Here is a 26,265-nt window from a genome sequence, read left to right as displayed (position 1 = left end):
AAGGAATACAAGTTGGATTCAAAATAGGAAATTGCGCAGAACATTATAATTCAGTGCTGCAGTGGCAAAGTTACCTTCATAAATTGGCAGGTATTTTTATGATTTATTGACTACTATAATCAGATTCTGGTAAATTAAATACATAAAGTCATTGCTTGCACAGCCACCTTTTTCTGTATGAGCAGTGAACTGTGACAGAAAAGTGACATTTGTAGTCCACTACGTCTGTGTAGTGAAGGGTAAAGGTTAAAGCTCTGACAAAAGGTTTCTTCCCTTGATCTCTAGTGTGCACATTTTCTGCCTTCTTGATTAAATTATTACAATTTGAGCCATTTTAACATGCTGTACAGTTTCTGGGATAATACGTGATATTAACACACAATTAGACATAAATGTTTTATATGCTTTCATCCACCCCTAAGCTTTATCTCACTTGATTCCCAAACTCAAATGAGTTCAGTGTTGCTCCAGTCCTGCGACAGTTCCATGAGTCCTGTAGGATTCTGATTTTAAAGGCAAACAGTCCACAAAAATCTGATCTGCGTTGATGTTGGATGCTAAGAAGACAGGCTCTTTATAAGTCTCAAGGCGTTTGTGTGGGCTGTGCTTGAGAAAGAAAACAAAAATACAGATGATGAAAGTATCTAAGTGGGTGATGTGCATGCGACAACTACCAATGAATCAGAGGCCTAGATTTTATTTATCAAAGCTTATCCCATCTCAGAACATTAAGAAAATGTCCTCTGTCACTCATCTTAAATAGCTGATAGTTGCTTCAAATGCTGCAAACTAGTATCGGGTCATCTGTATTCTTCTTCCTTGTCTTCTCTATTCTCTGTGCATGTTGCCAAAATGCCTAGATATGAAATTTAAGCAGCACAAATGTCTCGACAAAGCAAAGTTCAAGCAAGAGCTGTGGGAATAACTGCTCTTTTTTCATAATTTTATTCTAGGCAGGAGTTGTTTTTTTGATTTTCCTATCTTCTCATTAAACTTGTGTTTAAAGACAATCTCCCAAAAGTCACATTAGTGAAGTTCTGACCCTTCCGTCATTCAGACAGTGGTTTGCTCTTGCTAGGTGCCATGATGAATTGAGAGGTAACACATCCTGCTCTAGATTTCAGCTAAAGAAATTGAGACTTCAGATGCAGACCAAAAGATTGCTGCACTTTTAAAAATTGCAATTTTATTGTCAAGTCAAGGTTTAACTAATTTGATTGTCTTTTGTAGCAAAACACACCGTGACCTTGTGCATGTTTGATATTTTTTTTCTTAAACTCCTAAGTGTATCTTTTTGGATGAGACATAAGAGAATGTAAGATCATGAAAGATGAAACTGGAAACATTACAAACGATGAAAACAGAATTCAAAATGAAAAAAAGCATCTGCAGATATTACACAATAGAACACACTATTGCTAAGCAATCAAAGAGTAAACAACAAACACTAAACAGATAACTAGACGACACACTGCTCAAAATCAATAAAGCTAAGTGTACAATTGCAGTGTGTCGTGACCTGTTTGAATGTCACATGACCTGAGGCTGTGAATTGTGGTGCTGTGGACATTGAAGCTGTTGCTAATAAAGGCAAATGGCATTTAGCCATTTCTGCTAGCACACCATGTTTTGGAAGGTGCTCAGTGGGGAGAAAGCATTTGATTATCGTATATTGCTCACTGAGAGTTTTCATTTGATATAATAAATGTTTCACTGAGGTTACGAGCGTTCAGATATGAGTTTATCGTTTTTCACATCAAGATATAAACAGATAATAAACAGCATTTGAGTGAGGGAGTAAATAAATGCTCTTTAGAAGAGCAGGCAGATAGCTAGAGTTAGATCTGTATGTTTACGGACAATGACACTCAAAGATAGCCCAACAAACTAAGATAAATTTGAATAGAGGCCATGTTTTTTAATTCTTTCATGAAACTGCTTTGCAGGCAATGACTTCCTGAAGTCTAGAATCCACGGACACCAAACGCTATTTTACTGTTTACTGTTTTGTCTCTAATGTCTGAAGAGCACCCTCAATTGGGTAGAGAACAGGTGAGTGATTTGGGAGGTAGTGTGCCTCAAGAAACTCTGGGGTTGCTTTTGTAGTAGGCTTTGGGTAATTATCCATTTCCACTGTGGAGTGCTCCCTGATCAGTTTTATAGCATTTTTTTTGAATCTATGTTCCTTTCCTTTTCTATGTTTTCATTTATCATTTATCCAAAGCATTTTTAGTTATTTTCTTGAAAAGTGTAACTGCTCCATTTTATTTTGTTAAGTTCTTTTTTAAGTTCAGTAATGTTTTAATGTAATTTCAGTGTAATTGTAAATGGGTTTTTTTGTGTAATAGAGGTTTTATTTTAGCAAATGTTCGGGTTTCTGGCTAAAATCTTTTAATTTAACATTTAACTGGATAATTACTTTAGATTTAAAATGTAACCTAATTTCCCAATGGATGAAAGACATTTGTAATTACCCTGTTTCTACTACCTACAGACAGTTAACATAAAAAGAGAAAAGAAAAACATGAATTAATGAATGGAGAAACATAAAAAATGCAGATACTTGCAAACAGGTGCACTGGATCTAGAAATGCTCTCTGGAATGTAAAAAAAAATGCTGAACAAACACAGTTGAGTTTGATTTTGGATGAAGCCTAAGTAATTTTGAAAGAAGATCCATTCTTGGGGCACAGATGGTAGGTGCTTCAGCCACAAAGACTACACAACTGCCTACTGTTTCAATAGGAACAGTGACTAAAGTGATAACTGCATTTAGATGTACGGGAAAGATATTGTGGTTGACAGCATACATTTGATAATGGTGAGCTTGTGCATTAATGTGACGTGTGAGAAAATGAAACAGAAGCATAACTTTCCCTCGGGTAACTGAGAAGCTTGATGCAAAACAGGATCAAACTGTGTCAGCAAGCACATCCTGGGGCTGCAGTGTATAAACCCCTGATTGCAGATATCACGTGAGAGTTTAGAGATGTCAAAAAAGGCACCAGTTTACATGTGTGAAAAAAAAGACGATGTGGTCTGATGAGTGATGCACAAAACGCCACACCCAGGAGGAGTCAATTAAGCAACCTAATCAGGCTTTTGATGTGGAGGAGCAGCAGCTCTACTAAGAGTCCCTTGTGAACCAAGCTTTTCACAGTATCTCAAAGGCAAAGCCCAGTAAGCTTTTGAAGGAAACTCATTTCTGCTGCTTGTATCCACAACGTTATTCTTCACTACTCAGGACCATGACCATAGGTGAAGGTAGGAACTGACTTACACCAAAGTCATGTTCCTGCATTATCATATTAATGCTGGTCCAGGATCAGCACTGCAACCGACCAGTCCTGTTGTTGCAATGTCATAGTTTTGGAAGGAGGAAAAAATGGTGAAAAACACCATAATTTTCTAGAACAAATGTTAAGTGTTTCAAGTTTATTTATTTAATATAATAAATATTTTATCAAGAAAGATTGCAATGCAGTTGCAATGTTGATCCTGGGCAAGCATTATTATGGTGCCAAATCAGGCGCCCCCTTCCAGCTCTACTCTCTGCTCTTTCCTATCTTGTCCCTTTTGTCCCTTTTGTCTTACTTCACTCTATCACCTTTTCTATCCCTTTGAAGAAGTGAGGCTCCATAAATGCTAGAGGTAAGTATTATTTCTGAGTTACAGCAAATAGATAGGAGAAAATAAACTGTGGAAAACTAAAGAGAAGAAAGAAGAGAAGAAATAACAATTTAACATAAACCAGTGACACACTCCAGGGATGAGGGTGTCTAGTGAGAATGGCCGAAACACCCGATTAATCCAAGGTCCACTACTGATGATGTGCCCCAAATCTTAATATGATGATCTAAATCAGATCTCTAATCCCCAAAAAATGGCAGATTAACTTGGGTAAAAGACCGAAAGTTGAGGCACAAAACGATGTGTGCTGCTGGTAAATTTTCTGGGCTGCCTTTCCTCATAACAGCCATTCCTCAAGATTCTCTCCATTTAAAGCAATGCAATGGCAGGGACTAAAACATCTACTCCTTTTACTGAATCAGAAGCAGTAGCTAACTTCCTGGCTAATGCTAACGGAATGCTCGGACAACATCATTGGTCAGTTGCAATGCTGATCTTGGGCAAACATTGTTATGGTGACATTAGAACAACACCAACACAGGTAAGATCGTGCTGCCCTACCACTAACAGGAGGGGCTGCAGGGGCTAAGGTCCTGGCTGGTATAGTATATTTAGAAAGCTATCGCTAGCATATTTAGATTTTCTTTTGGAAGGAAACTTTTTTCTCTTTCTTTCAAACTTTGACAAAATGAATGTTGTACGCGTCTTAATATATCAGGTGCCCCAGATACATGAGGCCGCATTGTGGCAAGCTTCTCCTGTTTCACACCACTTCAGTTGTCTTTAGTGTATAAGGCAAAGTTAAAGTTATCATAGTGGCATATGCTCACACACAGACATCATTATTGTTATTCCTGCTGTCCACTGAAGCCTTTGTACACAGTAATAGTCACAACACCCTGGATGTGTTACGACCATCATCTCGTTTAAATGTGGGGATTTCTACTGTAGTGCTGTACAGTGACTTTACCACATGGGTCGTTCTAAGCCAGTTTTGAGCCTAAAAATCAGAGTTGGGACTATACTGCCATTAACTCTTGTCCCCGCTGTTTCACAACCTCATTTTTGGCCAGACGGGTGACTAGATAAGTACTTTTTATAACAGCAGTCTAGCAGTTTCTTTATGCGGTAGGGAATGATGATTAAAGCTTTTTAACACATAAATTGGGAGAGAATCACAGCAAATCAAATTTGTTAAATGCAAATGTTTTCTTTTAATAATTACAAAAGCTCAAGGCTGATCAGTAAAGGTTTTGGGTTCATAACTAAATGAGAATATCAATGTCTATGTAACCCTTACTTAGTGTTCACATTTTACGTCTTTACATCGTGGTCCAGATCATTTTTGACCAGAGACAAAAGTCATAATAAGTGCCTGCAATAAATTGTGAATTGAAGATTTATTTAGAATGATTTAAATGTTCTACTTACATCTGACAATGAATGATTAAAGATTAATTAATTCTTCAGAGAGCAGGTAGGGTGTAATTTTAGATTTTACAATATTTTGGAACTTGCATGCTTCCCACACGCACTGAAATGCCAACTCAGGTGCATTCCTAATTTTATGACCCTCCTGACCCTCATTTGATCTCTGTTTTATTCTCAGTTAACTGCCAATTAGTTTAATTTTGGTTAGCTCAGAGTAAATGGATTCTAATTAGTTTATTATTAGATGATTTAGTTACAGTGTAGGTGCGTCTGCTATCAGGTGTTGATATCGTGTCTGCGTCGTGGCATCCTCTCACCTTTGTATGATCTCTGTTCCTCTACACCTTTGCACCAAACATGATCACTCTTATGGCCCTTTCACATATGCACTGCACTGACCACACTAGTCTGACTCAGTGGCCCAAAAGTTTTTTCAGAGTTTAGCAGTGCTGTTGTTGCATTGTAAGTCTCTTTTCTTTTTCACTGTTTTGAGATTCCCCCGTAATCTTTCAAAAGCCAGAAGCACAGATAGTATCAAGGGTCCCGTTGAACTTTGTCACCACTGTCCCATTAAATATCCTTATAGATATGGCATGTACAGTTTAACAGTTTCAGCATTTCCTTATGCCACAGTTTTCCTTTGACCCACACTGGTGGATGAAAAATCAAGCTTAAAAGATATGAGTCAAATTTGACCATTTTATGGCCTTATTTATATAAATGTAGTTGGATAGTCGAAGATTGTTTAAGCGTAATCTTAAATTTACAAATGGATTACTTTTTAACAAGGTGAAACAAAGCTTAGTTTCTTGTCTGCAAATGAAGCTGTTCTCTTTTTTTTTGTACAACGGTGGAGCAGGCAAGAAACAAGTAATAAATAAAGAAGTAATTCCACACTAGTCAGTTTCCTGAAATGCTGAAATCCCCTTTCTAGCCACAGAACAGAGCATAACTGAGGTTAGGGTCTGCCCAACCCCCAGGGTGCACACCACTGAACACACATCACGTTTATGTGGGCCAGACAGTGTGTAAAAAAAAAAAAAAAAAAAACCTTCTAAAAATAAGTTAGTTGACCTTAACCTTCTCCCCCCCACCTCTTTCCTCAGTGTTCACATCACTGCATGATGATTATCAATCTTATGTAATGTGGTCATGACCGAGGTGTGCTTTCAACCACTCATCTGAGAAGTACCCTCATCATTCTTTTGTCTCATTCTCATTATGCCTGTGGTAATGCACAAAGACAAACTGGACACATTGTTATGCAGAACTTTCCCAGAATTTCATTTTAGAAGTTGTCCCTGGTTAAATAGAGCAAATTTCTTTTCCTCCTCTTTTCCTCACCCATCCCTATCTCCAGTTCTCAAGTTGCCTGTGGCCCGGCAGCAGCAGCAGCAGAAGCCACAGCGACAGTTTGTGTTGCCACAAACATAGTAGGCAGGAGAAACCCACCATGACAGGAAGATAACAATGCTGCAACCCCACACTAATTGGCCTGGGGCTTACAGGTAGAGTCTGCTGTTCAGCAGCCTGGTATTTTGGGATGTGAAAGCAGAAGGAGGGCAGGTGGGGAAGGGGAAGATGGGGGACAGGAGGAAAGGGGGGAGTAGAGGAAAGAAGTGTCAGGTTTGATTATGGATGAACTGTGAGATAACTTGAGTTGGGACATGTTTTTTCTTGCAAGGTAAAAGAAATTATCTGTCTATATAGATGCAGCATGGAATAAGTGCGCATAGATGCCATCTATGCATATCTGCCTCACAAAGCCCTAAGCATAGGACATTGATGATTTAAGCAGTTTGGTATAAGCAAGAGTTGCTACTTTTTTTAAAAATAACCACTGTAAACATTTGTTCTTTTATTGATGGTGTTACTTTTGAAATCGCTCCAAAAGTACATTATATTCTTAACGCTACATAATACCACCACTATCTACTTAGGTTCATGGCCATGTACTTATCTTGTACCAATTTAACAGAATTTTTCTCAGTATTTTTTTATTCTTCTTAGTCCTGACAGCTTCTGGGAAAACAAACTGCTCCATTAATCATAAGCTAAGAGAGGATAGCTGACCTTTTTTGACTTAAAACGGTCTACTCGGCAGCTCAAAAATTAAGTTGTATCAAAAGATTGTAGGTTTAATCATATACTGTAGCACAGTAATAAACAAGAGCTGAGACTGATGTCTGAGGTCTCAGACATAAAAGTGGTCTGGGATTTGTGCCAGTACACTGCTCAATCTAAAAAATAAGCTTCTGGTCTTTGTGTTTCTCATTTAGTGATCAGCCTTTTATTGTGTACATTACTGGCGCAAGTCTTCCATTGTCTTTTTTTTTAATCCAGTGAGATCCCAGCCGAGATATTATGTAAGAGTGGACATGATAATGGTTATATATCTTATTGCTAAACTAAAGTTGATTTATAGTCGATTAAAAATAAACAATACACAATCACAGCCTGTAATGTTGAATTGCACATTTAGACATCACACTTGATCCTTTTCATTCCTGTAAATTGTTGTTTCAGTTGCACTACGTGGCTGTGGAGCCTTCTTAAATAGAAACGCTTCACCTTTAAAAGCATGTTGGGTGGTTGTCTTTGCTTTACTTATTGTCTCTGTTGTTTTCAACTATGGGTTTATAATGGTCCAATCAGCTAGTACCTGTGTTTCCACTGAAAGCTCTGTTTATGAGTTACCTTATTGTTTTGTTAGAAGCATTTTGAGCAGAGTTCTGTTTTGTTGACCTCCTTTAAGGGCCCATTTATTTGCTAAAATTGCTTATTTTCATTTCTATGTTTTGGGTCTCAGTAAAGTCCATTTTAAAATAGTAACCAGTGTTTTTGTGTGTCTTTTAAGTCCCCGATTCCCTACAGAATCTATGTGATAAGCTAGGTAGGGCCAAACCAGCCATTCTAACAATAGACTAGCAGCCACAACCACCAAACAGGAAACAACTGGCTCTATTAAGTTACATTTTGATTAGTAACTTTTACATGCATCAGGCATAACATGTGGTCAATGACAGGTGAAGTGAATAACACTTCTCTGTTTTTCTTCATTGTGGCACCTGTTAGTGGGTGAGATACATTAGGGAGCAAGTGAACTTTTTATCCTTAAACCTGATGTGTTGGAAGCACGAAAAATGGACAAGTGTAAGGATTTGAGTGAGTGTGATAAGGGCCAAATTGTGATGGCGAGATGTCTGGGTCCAAGGGAGTGATCCAAGGAAGGAACAGTGGTAAACCAGTGACAGGCTCATGGGTGGCCATGGCTAAGTGATGCACATGAGGAGAGGGTGTGTGGGTGTGTGTGTGTGTGATCTGATCCAATAGATGGTCTACTGTAGCTTAGACTGCCAGCTCTCACATCCCATTGTTCATTCAGTGGTGCTAGTTTCAGTCATTGTGCAAATGTGCTGTTTATAAGGTTGGGGAAACCTGCAGTCAGCTGAGACTGAAGAAGTCACTTGGATGAGTGATGAAACGTTTCTCCCACTGAAAACGCTACGTCCAGATGAACAGAATCGACCTTTTGGGGTGCCAGAAAAGTTCATGCTGATTCTGACAGCAAGGTATCAGAATACATACCACACACATACCACAGGCTGTCTACAACTAGAAGCACAAACAATGGGCTCATGAGCATCAGAACTGGATCTTGGAACAATGTAAGAGGGTGGCCTGATCTGATGAGTCACATTTTCTTTTACATTAGGTGGATGGCTGGGTGCATATGTGTTGCCTACCTGTAGAACACCTGGCACCAGGAAGCACTACGGGAGTAAGGCAAGCTAGTGAAGGCAGTGCGACACTTTGGGCAAGGTTCTGCTGGGAAACCTTGAGTCCTGCACTTGACTCCATGCAGATGTTACTTTGATACGTACCATTTCTTTCATCGAAACGATATTCCCTGATGGCTGTGGCCTCTTTCAGCTTGATAATCCACTCTCCGACGAAGCAAAAATGATTCATGAATGGTTTGAGGAGTTGACATGACCTCCAAATTCCCAGATCTCAATCCCATCAAGCATCTGTGTGACGTGCAGAACAAACAAGTCTTCAAAGTTTACAGGACTTAAAGGATAGGTTGCTAACACCTTGGTGCCAGATACCACAGCACACCTTCGGGGCTCTATTGAAGTCCGTGCCTCAGTGGGTCAGGGCTATTTTGGCAGCAAAAGGGGGACCAACATAATATTAGGCAGGTGGTCATAATGTTATGCATAATCAGTGTGGATTGCTGCCATCTAGCTTTTAATTATTATTTTCCCCTTCAAAGTCAGTATAAATCATTCCCTGACAGGCCTTCTGGAAGAGCTTGATGACAGTTTATCATGATGACCTTATTAAACCATCTCAAAGAACAAATAGGTTAGGTTGGCAAGTAATACAGCACTATCAGTATTATTATATTACAGCATATATTTTTGCAAAGCAGTAGATTCCATGTTAAATCCTCCAAAAAGACACAATAGAACAAGGTAGAAATTTTTCAGATTTAAGTTGAAAGTCAAGTAATGAGTAATGACAGCAGAGCCTTCAACAGGGCATGGTTTCATTATTAATAAGCTTCAACTTATATTTACGTTTCCCTTTCCCTTTATAAAAGTAGAAATTGTAAGTGGATTCAGTTTGATTATTTAATTCCTTGCTATTTCCAATTTCACAACACATGCAAACACATGGACACTACACATAGTGAGCTGTAGCGTTCATCCACAACCGTAATACACAGATTAGTGGAAACATGGAAATGGATTTGTGAGAGCTGAGTGTGGATGGCAGCAGTGGTGGAATTTTTATGGACCGTGTATGTGAAGCACGTGTTTGCTTATCCACCTGTATATGTTAACAAATTCCACAAGGGATCTAGTCCAGACTGTATACGTGTCTGCAAACAGTCCAGGCCTCATATGTATGAGGTTGTTAAAGTCAGGAAATAAGTGATTCTGTCAACATCCTAAAGGTCAGCAGTGGTTATTGTCATAGCTCTTTCAGACACATTATTATCTTAGGGATAATAATAACCCAAAAAACTGTTTAAACACCATGAAACAGTTTCAACCTATTAACAGCAAAGACCTGGAGGACATCTTAGGTCAACTGAACTCCTCCTCCTGCTGTTTAGATGTCCTGCCAACAAGTTTTTTCAAAAAGGTCTCAAAGACTTTGGAGTCAGACCTGTTACAGATCGTCAACTTTTCTTTATTATCAGGTGTGTTTCCAGAATCACTAAAAACTGCTGTAATCAAACCTATACTGAAAAAGGACAATCTTGACAAGACACAAATGAACAACTACAGGCCGATCTCAAATCTCCCATTTTTAAGTAAGATCATTGAAAAAGCAGTTTCTCAACAGCTCAGTTACTTCTTAAAACAGAATAATTGCTACGATGCCTTCCAGTCAGGTTTTAGACAGAACCACAGCACTGAAACCGCTCTGACCAAAGTGTTTAATGACATATGTCTGAATACAGACAGTGGAAAAATGTCAGTCCTAGTTTTACTGGATCTCAGTGCAGCATTTGATACAGTTGACCACAACATATTACTCAAACGACTGGAGAACTGGACAGGTCTTTCAGGAACTGTACTAAACTGGTTCAAAACATACGTAGAAAACAGGAAATACTTTGTATCAATAGGTAACTTCACATCTGAGCAGACAAGTATCACATGTGGAGTTCCCCAAGGTTCCATCTTGGGACCCCTTCTGTTTAACATCTACATGCTCCCACTGGCACAGATTATAAACAACAACAAAATAAACTATCACAGCTATGCAGATGACACACAAACATATATCACAATGTCACCAGGAGACCGAGGCTCTGTACAGGCTCTTGGTAAATGCATTGAGGAAATCAATGACTGGTTGTGCCACAATTTTCTCCAGCTAAACAAAAACAAAACTGAGGTAATAGTCTTTGGCGCCAAAGAAAAACGATTACAGGTCACCAGAGAACTTCAATCTATACATCTAAAAACCACAAACCAGGCGAGAAATTTGGGTGTAGTGATGGATGCAGACCTAAACTTAGAAAAACACATTAAGACAATAACAAAGTCAGCTTACTATCACCTCAAGAATATATCAAGGATAAAAGATCTGATGTCTCAACAGGACCTGGAAAAACTAGTCCATGCATTCATCTTTAGTAGGCTTGATTACTGTAACAGCATCTTTACAGGTCTACCTAAAAAATCAGTCAGACAACTACAGCTCATTCAGAACTCTGCTGCTCGAGTCCTCACTAAGACCAAAAAAGTGGACCACATCAGTCCAGCTCTGAGGTCTTTACACTGGCTGCCTGTCCGTCAGAGGATAGACTTTAAAGTTCTGATGCTGGCCTATAAAGCTCTGAATGGTTTAGGACCAAAATACATCAGTGACCTCCTGACCCAGTATGAACCATCCAGATCCCTCAGGTCATCTGGATCCGGTCTTTTATCAGTTCCCAGAGTCAGAACCAGACACGGAGAAGCTGCATTCAGCTTTTATGCTCCTTATATCTGGAACAAACTCCCAGAAAGCCTCAGATCAGCTGAAACACTCAGTTTATTTAAATCCAGGTTGAAGACTCACCTGTTCTCAGCTGCATTTGAATAAAGCACCAAATCCACACTTTTAAGCTTAAATTTCAAAACTTACATTTAACTACTGATTTTATCTACTGTTCTGATTTTATCTGTTTTGATTTTATATACTGTTGTTTGTTTGTTTGTTTGTTTGTTTGTTTGTTAATTAGTTAGTTAGTTTATTTGCTTGTTTTAATCAATTTTAAATCATGCTTTTTATTTGTTCTTGTTTCTAATGTCTCTGTAAAGCACTTTGAATCGCCTTGTTGTTGAATTGTGCTATACAAATAAACTTGCCTTGCCTTGCCTTGCCTAGGGATGGCTTAGAAAATGTATATACAGGGAAACCATTTTTATAATTGCACATGCTATCCAAAGGGACAGTTTGGGATGATTGGTTTGGAGACAAAGTTAGAAAGGCAAGGCTGAATATGTGTAGTGGAGGAATCACTGACATATTGGGGAAAGGATTTTGAAAATGATCTGCTGGCAGGAGAAAAAGATGAAGACCAGAGAGAAGATTCATGGATGTAATGAAGGAGGATATGCACAGGGTTAGTGTGACAAAGGAAGATGCTGGGGATAAGGTCAGATGAAGGCAGATGATCCACTGTGGCAACACCTAAAGGGACCAGCCAGAAGAAGAAGATATACTGTTCAAACAGAGATCTCCGCAGGGCTAGAATGAATCATAGAGCTGTATTATATTTGAGACTAAATTCAATTTCCGTGCAGTTATTTTATTCACCCTTCAGGAGCCCTTTGAGCTTTTACAACCCTAAATTTAAAGACGTTGGTATGCTCTTTAAAATGTCAATAAAAACACAAACAACACATATTCTATTTACAATACAACATAGAAAATATATCAAGTGTTTAAACTTACTAAATTACAACCATTTTAAGAAGAAACATGAGCTCTGAATTTGCTGCCAGCAAGACATTTCCAAAACATTCGAACGAGGGCAAGAAAAAGCTGAAAAGGTAATTGGTACTGCAAAAAACAGCTCGGGGAACATTTTTCAACTAGTTAGTCTTATTGGTAATTATAAAGTCGGTATAAAAAGAGAATCTTAAAGGGGCAGATTTTCTAAGAAATAAAGTTGGCCAGAGGTTTACTAAGTAAAATTCTGAGGACTTTGAATATCATCCACATCATGTACAGAACATGATATCGTCAAAAGATTCAGAGAATATGGAGAAATCTCTGTACTGGATGCCAGTGATCTTCCAGCCCTCAGATGGTACTGCATTAAAAACAGGCATGATTCTGTCAGGGAAATCTCTGCATGGCTTAGGAACATTTCCAGAAATCACAACACAGTTCACTGTTCCATCCATAAATACAAGTTGTCATACAAGACTTACAAAAAAGAAGCTACACGTGATCTTCTACGTACCAAAACTCATCTAAAATGGACTTAAGCACAGTGGAAACATGGCCTGTGGGCAGACAAGTCCAATTTTAAATTCTTTTTGGAAAACATGGATGCTGTGCCCTCTGGACTAAAGAGGAGGAGGATCATCTGGCTTATTATCTGGACTCAGTTGACTCAAATCTCTGATAGTCAGCATGCAGATCTGAAAAGGCACCATCAATACTCAAAGGTATGTACAGGTTTTAGAGTAACTTATGCTCCCAGGTAGATGATCTTCTATTCAGGGATGTCCATATTTCAGCAAAGTGGTGCTAAATTGCATACTGCATCTATTACAACAGCATGGCGTCGCATGAGTCTGGGTGCTTAACTGGCCTGTCTGCAATCAAGATCTTTCACCAACTGAAAACATTTAACACAAAATGAAATAAAAACATTATGACAAATAAGACCCAGGACTGAGTAACAATCAGACTGCTGTTAAAAGACGAGGGCATGCTGCACAGTTGTAAACATGGCCCTGTTTCATCTTTTTCCAGATATGTTGGTCCTATTAAATTCAAAATGAGCTAATATTTCTCTTAAAATGTGGCATTTATTTCAGGTTAAATCTTCAAAACGTTTTCTGTGTTCTATTGTAAATAAAATAAGGGTTTTATTCATTTATTTTACACAGCATCCCAAATTACTAGGAATTGGTTATTGGGTTTGTAAAAATAAAGGTGTGTGAAGGGAAATTGTTTTGGCATGGAGTCTGTTTTTTTTTCTCCTTTTTTTGTTCATTGATCTACACTTTTCTAACTATCTCAAATCCTATCAATATTTCAAACAACGTCAAGTATTAAGAGGAAAGCAGACGAAGGCTTGGTTCAGTGAAAAGAGGGATTGCTTTAGCAAATAGCATCAATTTCTCCCTTTAATAGTCTTCAAGAATCCTTTTGGGAAGTATGAGCTAATCAATAACCTGTCAGAGAGAAAGCCTTTTCACGTTTTGGCCAGTCCACCCGCTACTGCTCAACTCAACTCAATCTAACTCTCTGCTTGTTTTTCAGTCTTTCTCTCTCAAACTCGTTTTATTACCTTGGCTCTATTGAGTGAGGCTGCCAGCTCAAAGAAACATTGTCCCCTCTTACGCTGCTCAGACTGTTAATAAAAGAAGGGTCACAGTGTCGGAGATGCTCAGCAAATTGGATGGTGGAAAAACCACACATTACACAGCAGGAAGTTAAACAAAACCTTCGCTCAGCGTTCCTCAAGCATCCTACTAACAGCTGACTTTTGTTTCAGTGTTGGCTTTGATTCTGTTAACCCGGGAAATTATCACGTTTAAACTGACTGGTTTGTTTGTTTTGGGGTTTTTTTCTTTTTCTTTTTTTTTATGCAAAAGGTGTTTATAGTAAGCAGTAGGTTTTAGGGAAACTGTGATAATAGCTAAAATAAAATAGAACAAAAATAAAATTCTAGTTTTGACTGCCACTTAAAGTCAATTTTTTGCATTCTAATATTAATATTTAATTCTAATATTTAATATTATTGTGTTACAACATAACTGTTATATTAGCGATAAAGCTATGATATTTCCCTCTGTTATAGAAAGAAAGTATTCTACAATGTCTTCAGATATTGCTTAAAGCAAACTGGCCACTTAACTCTGACATATGTTCATGCAAATATAAAAGAGCACCTAACTCAAGGGTAGAACCGGTGTCATGTCTATAAATGACCACTTAGCAAAGAACCACTGTTAAATTCTTGCGGGGCTTTGTTACTCGCAGCCTTTTGCCAATTTGTTCCTATTTATTTAGCTGAATCCAGAAATTACCAAATATAAGACAGGAAGCATAAAATAGTGTTTTTGAATTTATTCTCAAAGAGCTATTAGCTAAAAACTTGCCCGGCCTAGCTTTTAGCTGTTTGACTAATGTTTCACTAATGACTACATAATTAACCTAACATGGGAAATATTAGTTTAATGCACAAATGACATTTCTGTTATAAACACCACAGGAAAATACTGACCGTTGTTGACTGTTCTAAAAAAGTTTCTGAGGATATAAAGGCCATGTCTATTGATTTTGCAGATCTATGATTAATTGATCAAGAACTTGGAGGAATAAATCTTTTTTTTTAATGACCTCAATTATTGCACTTCAAACTGAATGAGCCATTGTCATAGATTTGCATCAGTTTGGGCTAATATTTACACAATACCTGGCACGGATAGCATTTTTTATATGACACGACTGCCAAGCACAGGCACGTGGGCAAAAGCCAATCTTGATGCTGGTTTTTGGGAAGTTGCCATTGTACAATGCAGCGTGGTAGCAAGGTCAACAAATTTTAAAAGCTCAACCCCTTGAACTTGGCAAAATCTGATGCCCAGCGGCTATTTGACACTTATGGATTGTAATTTCTAAAACGTGTAAGCACATATCACACACTAATGCACTTTCCTCATGACATACAATTACAAAAACCTCCCAATGCACACTGTATAAAAACATCTAATATATTATAAACACACAACAAATCCCTTTAAAAGGTGAGTGTTAAGCCAGGCACGCTCCTCCATCGACCCACGCAAAATGCCTGAAAGCACATTGACCATGGTAGCCCAGTGGGACTGCAGAGTCAATATAAACCAACAGGAGTGATGATTGATTGATCCCTTGCTACCCTACTCTCCTTCTCTGCTGCCTCATCATGCTCTCCTTCCATGCCTAGCCCTTCCTCTCCCTGCAGTCTCTGTTGGCTTGTTCAGATTTATCCAAATTGGATCAAGATCCTGTAGACGTGATTAACAATGCACATCTGACCTGAATGCATCTCAGACCAGAGTCACACTACTATATATGTATATATATAGGCATGTTTTACAGCAATGGCATCTTTTTTTGGTTAGACTGCTGATCATCTATTATGTTTTTTTATTTGTTTGTTTCTGTATTTATAGAAACCATTAATGAAAAGCAAATTAGTCTAGGTAGGGGTTACAAAACATTTTTATTTAAATACCAGTGACCCAAAGTTCTCTCCTGGTTATTTTTATCTTGGAGAAACTTAAGTGTGCGTGTCTGACTGGTAGAATCATGCTTCATGATGAACTCCCATCCTGACCCTTTATCACGGTACGTATTTTAATGAGCCAAAAAGAGACGGGAAGCGAGGTCAGCTTTAAACACAGTGATTAGCAGTTCAAAGAGAACAACCGGGGTTTCATCTACCTCTCCTCCTCTTGGCCCTCCCTCCCCTTATACTAAGCTGCTCTCATCTTCAAACAACCCAGGTGGAGGGTGAGGGTTGGCCTCTCCTGGGTCAACCTACTGGGAGCATTGATGGCAGGAGGATGGAAGGCTGGAGGGCAGCTTTGTTGCCTGCTTGGCCTCTCCCCTTGCTGGGCAATGATTAAATCAAGGCCCTGGTGCGAGGCCTTCTGCTGGGGCAACAGTGGGTTTTTAACCATGCTGAGCTTGGATGTGTCCCTGAGAGGATATATTACAAAGTGTCTCTGTTGTTTGTTTTGCCAATTCATTGTGTACCAAGGACGCTTTTATCCACATCATGGGCTTGAAACATCACTCATATATGTCTCGTACCTGCCCAAAATCTCAAAGTGTTATTGTTAACCTGCTGGATATCAAACTTAAGATCCGGTTGGATTTTGATGCTGTTGACTGATATACTTCACATAGCCCTTGGCCTTCAAGAGCAAAAGGCACTCTATAAAGGTGGCAGAACATAATCTCAAGACAAAGACATGAAAAACCTTCAGTTATCTGGGCTTTTCTTTTGCACACACAGAGAGAAGATCTGAATGAAACATTTAAAGAGACCAAAGTACTTTGGAAATCCTAAACAGTGACATGAAGATGAGAAAAGTTTAGTTTGATTGCAAGAACTGTAGATTGAAACTGAAGAACAGGTGATAAACTGTGAGGTAGGTGGAGCTGTCCCTCTAAACCTGTTATTTAAGTACATTTGCGCTACACCCAGTTGTTCCAGTGGAGCTGCTCAGCGGCAGATGCCAAAATGAGCCTGCCCTTGCCAACTCCCTGGTGGAACCTTTAAAACTGTATGAATGTGACGCAGTATGGTGCTGAAAAATAGCATGCATGGTAAGCCAAAGCCATAATGATTGAAAAAAGGAAGAAAAAAGGGACTATATATTTTTTTTTCAAGCTCTAACTCCCTCCTGCAGAGCACTTGCGAGTGATTGCTGTTCCCCTTGTCTTTTTCCTGTTGACTTTACAGAAAAAAAGGTGGTGCATTCAAGGAGAGTCTTATTCTTATGTAATAACACCGCAATCATGGAAAAAAAAATCTTTTTGTCTTTACGTGTAAACTTTTGGGAGATTCTGACTCCCGCCTGCAGTGTAATAGTGAGTGATTGCTGTGCCCCAGGTCCTGTTCCTGATGGGTTGACAGGAAAGAGGGGAGAAACGCATTCAAGGAGAGTCATCATTTATCCCTACGTAATTACTCTGAAATCAAGGTGCTGAAAGATCTGTGCTCAAACTGACAGAGGAGAACGCCTCTGAAGGAGTGTCTGAAACATACGTTGACTAGGAAATGAGGAGCCCAGGAAGAAAGACAAATCAGAGAGAGAAACGTGAAACGAAGAGATGTCGGGAAAAAGAAGTCGAAACAAAGTCAAGCAGCTTTAAAGGAGATGGTCTAATGAGCAGTCAGATACAATGATTAATCAGCAGACGGTGATGAAGAATGGGTTGGAGATGTGCTTTTGTACATCGTGTGAGCCAAACTGTAGTCAAGTAGTTGTTTTAAAGTGCACGAAAAGGAGTCAATTCCTACTCCAGGATGATTTCCACTGTTTTATATACAATGGATTGTCAATCACAGGACAGTTAGCTGAAATTAATTTAAATCTATTGTCTTTAATCATCAAAACTTCAGCGCAATCTGTGCTGGTTGGCCCGCAATGAGAGATAACATCTGCTGCCGAATGTGTGTTTGTTTGTCAATGTGTGCAATTGTGACATAAATACTTATTACTTTAGTTTATGCTAAAATGTTGAAGTTCCTCTCTGAATTAGCCCCTCTTTCATCTTCTAAACATCCGCATTGAAAATTCTCTCTTTTCATTTTTTCCTGCAGTAATTCTCTCAAGCAAGAGTGTACTCACCCTCCCGTTCTGCCAAATGAGAAGTTTAGCTAACACATCCAGCACTAATCTCAGGACCATTATGGGCATTGCAGGGATGAAAGAATAGTAAGGGAGCTGATGAAAGGCACCAAGGGCTTTCGCTTCTTTTCCACTGTGCTGTCCGCTGATGAGGGGGTTCTGAGGATGTTTGAGTTGATCATTAGGAAGAAAATGTTGCATTCTCTTCTTTTCTACATGCACTTGAAGACAACAGTTTGTGAGCGGCATGTTTGTTCCTAATGCATCATGCATCTTTAAGACATATGCATTCACTTTTATAAGTTATACGTGCACTCGAGTGTGTGTGTGTGAGAGAGACTATGACAGGAAATGAATATTTAAGCACTGAGCCGCAGGTGTAGGAGCCGCAGCCATTTCTTAAGTCTTCTTGAGCACATCATTTATTTACCAGTTTGAGGCTTCAAAGAGGGTTTAAACATCATCATTTTCTCTCTGTGTTCTCTTTAATCATCTCCACCACTCCTTTTCTTAACTCTAGCCTCCATCTGCATTGCACACAGCTGCTCTCAGGAAGTTCAGCAGCATCCCTGAAAGGATGCTACGGTTTCTCCTTTGTCACATGTTACACATCAGTGCGTGCTAGTGTTCTTAAATCCTCATCACAAATCCGATGCCTAGTCCCAAGCACGCCCACGAGGGGGCTGTGAGTGGGGTGACAGTATTAGAAATATATTCACGCAACGCTAGAGGTTAGCGCGTGGGTGTGTGAGAATTCATGAGTGTGTGACTATGTGTAAACATAGATGTGAGCAAAAACACTGAAAAGAACTTTTTTTTTTTTCTTGGACAGGATGTGTAACTTTAGCTAAGTCTCCCAGTGATTAGGCTTTGATGTCGCCTTGAGTGATAGTTGAGAGAGGAGGTAGGCTGGAGGAGAGGAAAGGTGATGTTGCTGACACAGTAGTTTGAGACAACTTTCTTCCTCGCACTTTATTTTAAAAGTCCTTACCGCTTCTCGATCGGCAATCCTAAAGTGAGGCGCAAAGAAAACCCCCAACCGTTTCCTTAGAAGACAGGAAAAGGAGAAAAAAGCTGAAGGGAAGGGTGAAAGGGAGAGGAAAAGAAGCATGAAATGGTTAAAGTTAAATTTTATTATAATGCATGAAGGAGGCACTTGGAGGTCACTGCAGCTTTTACAATTCTGGGTTAGTGCATAGATCCTACATTATCATCTCACGCTGCTACATAAGCCTACAGCATACGTTCTCCTAGGTGACATGAACAGAAATATAAAGATATTTTTTCTGGCACATTGTGGCGTATTTGTGTATACTTTTGAAAACTAACAAATGCATTTCCCAGTCTTCTTACATAAACCTAGCAATTTGAACACATGTAAAGCAATTTTGACTAATTTCACAATCTGGATAGGTATTCAAATGTTCACCCTCAGCTTCACAAATATGAGAAATATTCTTGTGACATTCTCATCCATTTAGTCACGCGTAGTTAAATGTGCGTGGGCAGATGCCTGATCTAAATGAAACATGTTATGTTCTTTGAGAGTCTTCACAGTATGATCCCTACAAAAATCTACAAATGCGTGCTGCGTAATGTTCTGCTGGTTGTGTTTTCAGTGGGTTCATACAGTCATCTGAAAAATAAAGTTGTCTCGGGACTCTGTGCAGTGAAAACTAAACTACGCCCTTGCTTCTTCCATAGTAATTAACAGGGAAAGAGGCAGCGAGGTGCTGCTAATCAAATTCACTTGATTAATTGATCATCTGCGAAAAAGCGGAAGTTTTGGCAGTGTGTTGGTCTGGAGCACTCAGCGTACATCCCGGGAGTGAACGGACCAGCAGACTCACCCCAAGGTCAGACTGTGCAATGTGGAAAGAAACTGCAAAATATTCCAGAAAACAACTGAACAAATATGGCTTATTTGAAACAGTTGACAGATAGAAGGTAGTTTCTTTTTTAAAAAGACCCTGACAGCAGTGATTAGGTTTGGAAAGCATGACTCTAAATCTGAATGTCATTTGGACAAATGAGACAAATGAGAAAGTGGAGATGCTCGGCCACACACAGTGCCGCATTTGGCAAAAACCAAACACAGCATATCTGAACAAACACCTCTTACAAACTGTCAAGCACAGTTTGTAAGAGGTGTTTCTGCAGAGGAGTAATGATTTGGACTTGTTTTGCAGCCACAGGACCTGAGCACCTTGCCGTCATTTGGTCAACCATGAACTCCTCTGTTTGTCAAAGTATTGTGGAGTCAATGTGAGGCCAACTGTCTGACAGCTAAAGCTTGGTTGAAACCGGGTCATGCAACAGGACAATGATCCCAAGCACAGCAGCAAAACTACAACAAAATGGCTGAAAAAGAAAATAATTGAGATGTTGTGATGGCCCAGTGAAAGTAGAGACCTCGGCCTGACTGAAATGCTGTGGCAGGACCTTAAGAGAGCTGTGCATAAGCGAATACCTGTAAACTTCACCTGAAGCGATGCTGTGAAGAAGAGTGGGCCAAAATTGCTCCACAATAAAGTCATACAGAAAGCAATTGCTTCTGAAGTTGCTGCTGCTGAAGGTAGTTCTACGAGCTATAGAGTTCAGTGTAAACTTTCTTTTTCACATGACTGTATATAATTTAGAAGTGGTGGTGGGTGTTTTTCTAATTAGACAGAATGTCACAGCTTTTGATTAGAGCGCATGTATTTTTCAGCTGTAGACTACAAACACATATATGTTAATATCTGCTTTAAATAATCTTGGACTTGTCCTTATGCTGGGAAAACAGCTGGTTCACACACTGCACTGATAAACTGGAATCATAGTGAGCAAAAACTCGATCACTAGTCAGTATTTTTTTTTTTTATCAGCCTAATTCTAAATGTATGTCTGTCAGAAAAAGAAATCTTACTGATATTTCTGAAGTGTGTGGGGTTTATTGTCATCACTCTAAAAACACCTGCTGCTACTAAGCTGCTACTAAGTCTTAAAAAAGACCTTAGCTCCTCCCAGGGTTCCTTAAAGCTCCACAAATAGGCAGGGGGTTGGTGTGTGTTTCAACTGTCTGATTTGCTGACATTTTATAATCCTCACATAAGCTGAGCGACATCTCTCTTTTCTCCCCCGGCAATATTGGTACTCGTATTGTTCACTGTGCTAACTGGAGATATAATGTTAGCTTCTTCCGGCCTCTTTAGCTCCCCTTTTTCAAGGAAAGAAGGAGAGATCCTAATGTTGCAATTTCCTAATGTTGTAAACCCGCTCAACATTTGGCAATAAAACCCTTTCTGATTCTGATTCTGATTCTGATCTCTGTTTGTTCAATTCATGAGGAACATGATGCATGATGACAGTATGATTATACGTTTTTTGTTTTTTTTTACTATCCGTGATCCTCCCTAAGCAGGTATGCAACCACCATAAACTTGAAGCTTAACTTTGCATCGCTGCAGTGGCAAATGTGGCAGTTTCTTTCCATGAGTTCCTTGTGGTACACTTCTTGCAGCACAAACATCTATTTCCATCACTAAACAAGCAACCGCTGTAAAGAATGTCATTTTATACAGTTCAGCATCTTTACCCTCTTAGAATGGTACTCCGTGTTAATGCGACCATGATGGCATTTTTGAAATGTCACTCATATATAGTGATTTTTTTCACCTGTTTTTCACCTTTTGTAAATGCGACATACCCTAAATGTAACAACTTCACTCCAGAGCTTTTGGCTTTCTCTGTGTTTAGAACAACCTGAATTTATGACAAAGCTGAAAACATTTTGAGAGAATGGTTTCTGTGGCTCGCTGTTTCTTTTTTTTTCCACTGGTGATGAATTGATTTCTGAATCAAGGTTTTCACCACAGTTAGAATTGCTCCAGTGCCACTGACCAGCTCAAATCTGAACCTTTCTGCTACCCACCAAGGGTTTAGCTCAAAATGGTTCTTGAGAATAGTGACTTTTTCATTAGATGTCATCTCTTTTGGGCCTACTGGACTGCATTAAAGTCCTTAAAATTCCATTTGTGCTTGCCTTTCTTTAGATATGTTGCTATTTTCAAAGAGGTGTTCCACCTATTCAGTGGTTATTGTCCATTTCTCATAAACTTATCAGTTCTTCCAAGAATAGCCACTGTGCTCAGCACCGCAAACAGCAAGTGTTTCTCTATCACCACAAAAAAAAAATCTTTTATCTTCATCACCAGAGAAGGTAGCCTTCATTCGCTTTACTGGCTCATATCATTCATCAAAGATCAATGCTCATGAACCATATACAACTCTCAAACAGGCCCATGCTCACAGTGGTCCCAAACCCCATATTTACCTTGCAATAACTGTGTAAACAATACATCACATGCATTCACACAAGCCACATTGACCACTTTCAGAAAATGAAGAGTGCGGACTATCGATCCAAACCTCTCCTTTTTTGTCAGTACTTCTAAATGTGTTTCTACACATTTTCCGAAAAATGTAAAACAAATTTCGGGGTTCATTTGTGTCAAGACAGCTTGCGTCCCTGATAACAGAGCAGTTACTTAGTTGATTTCATCTTGTGATTGGTAGTAAGACCAATCCTGCATCTGTGCCGGAGGAGGAATAATGTACTCTGATGGCACAAAGGATTCAGAAATTACCTCTGTAAATCCTGACCCCCTGTCAGAGCTAAATATTAGTTATCCACAGTATTCATTTGTTGCAGCTCTGTATGTATGTGTGTGTGTGGGAGCCCGCATTATAGCATTAATTTTCTGTCTTAAAAGCACAGAATTACCTGAGAGTACTGGGACACGTGTGAGAGTTAATGTGCAGTCAAAAATAAGGCAGGTGTTTTAAAAGCAGACTGGCTTTGCCTTTAATAAAATGATGATTGCATTCATGAAAGCAAAAGAACACAGTTTTCCTACAGTCGTTCTCATTCTGTCTATTTTACGTATTGACGCTCACCCAGTGCATTTAATAAGCTCCGTTATTCAACCCTGATGTTTGTACCATTGGTGCAAATGAAACCTTGACTTCTATAACTTTGCTTTTACAGCTACTGTATCCTGGGGGAGGAATTTAACATGGCATCACTCCTGCGACACTGCTTAAAGAAGACAGACACTGCCTATACTGCTTCCTTTTACCACAGCCCCCTGCACACAGACAACAACTCACCAAGTAACGATATTCGCCTGAAATGAAATCCTCCTTTCTTTTTAACAAACAAATACCTGAAATGATCACAGAGCCTAGCAACAGCTTCCCCTTAAAGATGAGAGGAATGATTTGATGAGCCTTATGAACCTTTGAGTAGTCAGTATTGATGTAATCTATATTCATCCTGGCCTTTTTCAGATACATTGACTGGATCAGGAAATGTCATTGTATTTCATTAGCATTTATACATGAGTGAACTATGAGCCTACCTTGGCCACAAATAAAGCACCCTTTTTTGTATCTTACAAGGGGCTACAGTGCCCCCGAGTGGTTATTCGATGAATTCCATGTCCCTGCTTGTTTGGAATACAAAATGACAATCAATCTAAATTTGTCTGTACCATTTTTTTTAAACTTGTGGGTCTATGACCAGGTCAATGTGGTGTTCCCTGCCTGGTTTAATCGGCTGATAAAGCCTAACTTTTGCTTAAATGTACTTTTATGTTACCAGAGGACACAGTGTATTAAGTGAAAACATGGGGTAAAGGTTCCCATAGTAAGAAAGCCCTACATAGCAACAGCCCAAGGCACTGACTCAGGCTCTAAATTCCCCAAACTGAGCATCCACAGGATTAACTGCAACAAACCCCATTTAGAAGACAACCACACAACCCACAGGACCAAAAGTATCTCCTGCCAATATCAAGCTGCCATGGCATGATGGATCAGGGCTTTTTTTTTTTTGTGGCTTTTTTATGAGGATCTAACCAATACCCATAGAAACAGGTTTCCAAAGTATGAACATACAAAAAAAATGTCTTTACATTTTTTTGATTATACAATCCAAAGCTGATCAAGATTCAAAACCAACGTGCTCTTATCGATGTCAGTTATTGTGCGTGAATACCTCACTACATACCAGGATCATATGTTTTGTGCTTCGGTGTATATGCGTTAAGGTGAAAAATGGGGCTGTGGGACGTTAAAACTGAAATGCTACAGATAATGGGAAGGTATTTATCTCCAATTATTGTTTTAATGGCAAAGGGTCATCTTGTCGTTAATTAATCACAACATATCACTCCAGCTTCATCTGCGGTGACACTTTAATTTCAGCAGTTATTATCACTGCTGCAGTGTCGACTGCACTGTGTCTCTGTAATGGCTCTGTAATGACCCTGACTAACGGCAGCACACATGTCTGGCATTTATTAACGGAACTGAACATTGTCGAAGTCTCCGGTATGCATCTGCACCATTCAGGACAGAAATAACCTCCTCTCCTTGCCTCCATTGTCCATAATGTGTTTGAGATGCCATCATACATACTGTAGCAATCAGGTGCAATTTCAAAGCTAGGCATTTGAAATCTTTCATCTTCTCAAGACTATTTTTCAAAACGCTGTTGTCAGGTAAGTGAAAGAAACAGTCCAGAGATAATGACTGGTGAACAAAAGTGAGCCAAAATGAAAGGCCTTTCTTTCTTTCTTTCTCTTTTTTAGACATTTGTGAGAAAAGGGGAGGGGAAAGTCTATCAGCAGTTTCCAACAGGTATTTACTTCTACCTGCAAGGTTATGCATATTTTATTTTGTCCATCTTTCAACCTGTCTATATCCAAACATGAATTTTAATGCGAATAAGCACTTACTTGTCACAGCTGGAAAAGCACAACTGTCAAAAATCAAGTGTACCAATAACTCACGGCTGTTTGAACAGACGCAGAACCCTGAAACGAAAGCAGCTAAATGCAATTCAGCAGTCACTTCATGTATTGTTTCATTTAGTATTTATCATTTTCCCACTGTGACGTTATAAAATGGCTGCAGACAAAGATGGCTACAGCGATAGGCTGCCAGTTAGTGACCTCTAATCCTGTTTTGCCTCCTAAATAATGAGCGCTTTTTCAAAAAAATGCATATTTTCCTTTTGTCTTTCCTGCATGTTTAATTGAAGTTGCAGATGATTTGGCCAAAATATGCAATATGAATCATTCACAACTGGTCAAGTGATACTGTAATTGTGTGTATGTGCTTTAGCAGGAGAATGAGCACTCTAATTTGTTTGTTGTTGTTGTTGTTGTTGTTGTTGTTTTATATCAGGCTCTAAATACCACAGATCTTGATGATGACTAGCAGACAGAGTAACTGTGCATACATGCCTAATGCAAAATGGGCCAAGTCAAATCCATTTTCAGTGCCAAGATGGAACTTTCCTGCTCGTCTTTGACGCAGCAGAGTAAACTTAGACATTGTCACGCTACACATATACTGTAATAACTGAAAAAATACTAAAAGAAATGAATAAATAAAGATATAAATAAAAAAAACATATGAGCAAGAGGAGCCTATAGAGCTCATGTTGGAAAAGCAAAATGTATTTGGCACAACACTGCATTCGGATCATTATTCTGATTGCAAAAGCTGCCAGACAGGTTTCGACTCTCACTGCTCTACCTCCTCTCATAGTCATGATGATCTAAGCCTAAAATCTGTTACCACTGATTTTCAGTTGAGTTCTTCTGTAATTTGGCATACTTCAAACCTTTTCCCTGTTTCCCTTCCTTGGGAATGGTTTCTTGGCCATGTCTGATTATGCTTTGGAGAAAAGCACCAGAAGTATTCGCAGGTCCTGTGTCAACTCGTTGCCTGACATTTTCCTATTTTTTTGCTGCAGAATATATACAGAATAAATATATACAGAAATGAAGGGTGGTTCAAATGTTTTGCAGTGTATACAGGAAAATAAAAGTACAAAACAAAGTGATCAATATTTTTTTCTTAAATCAAAGGTTGGGGAGTTAAGTACTTCAAAGTTAGAGCAAATGCACCATTTTACATCATTAAGCCCAAATTACATGTGTCCATTGTGGGTGTCTCTGACCTTTCATTTTAACACTTTATATTAGACTGGAGATTGTGGTATTTATTGAACTAGAAGACACAATCCCAAACTGAACGCTCCCTTTAA

This window comes from Aulonocara stuartgranti (assembly GCF_965226115.1).
Source record: "Aulonocara stuartgranti genome assembly, chromosome: 10".
Lineage (NCBI taxonomy): Eukaryota > Metazoa > Chordata > Actinopteri > Cichliformes > Cichlidae > Aulonocara > Aulonocara stuartgranti.
The sequence above is the reverse complement of the archived record's forward strand: the minus strand, read 5'-3'. Positions refer to the sequence as shown.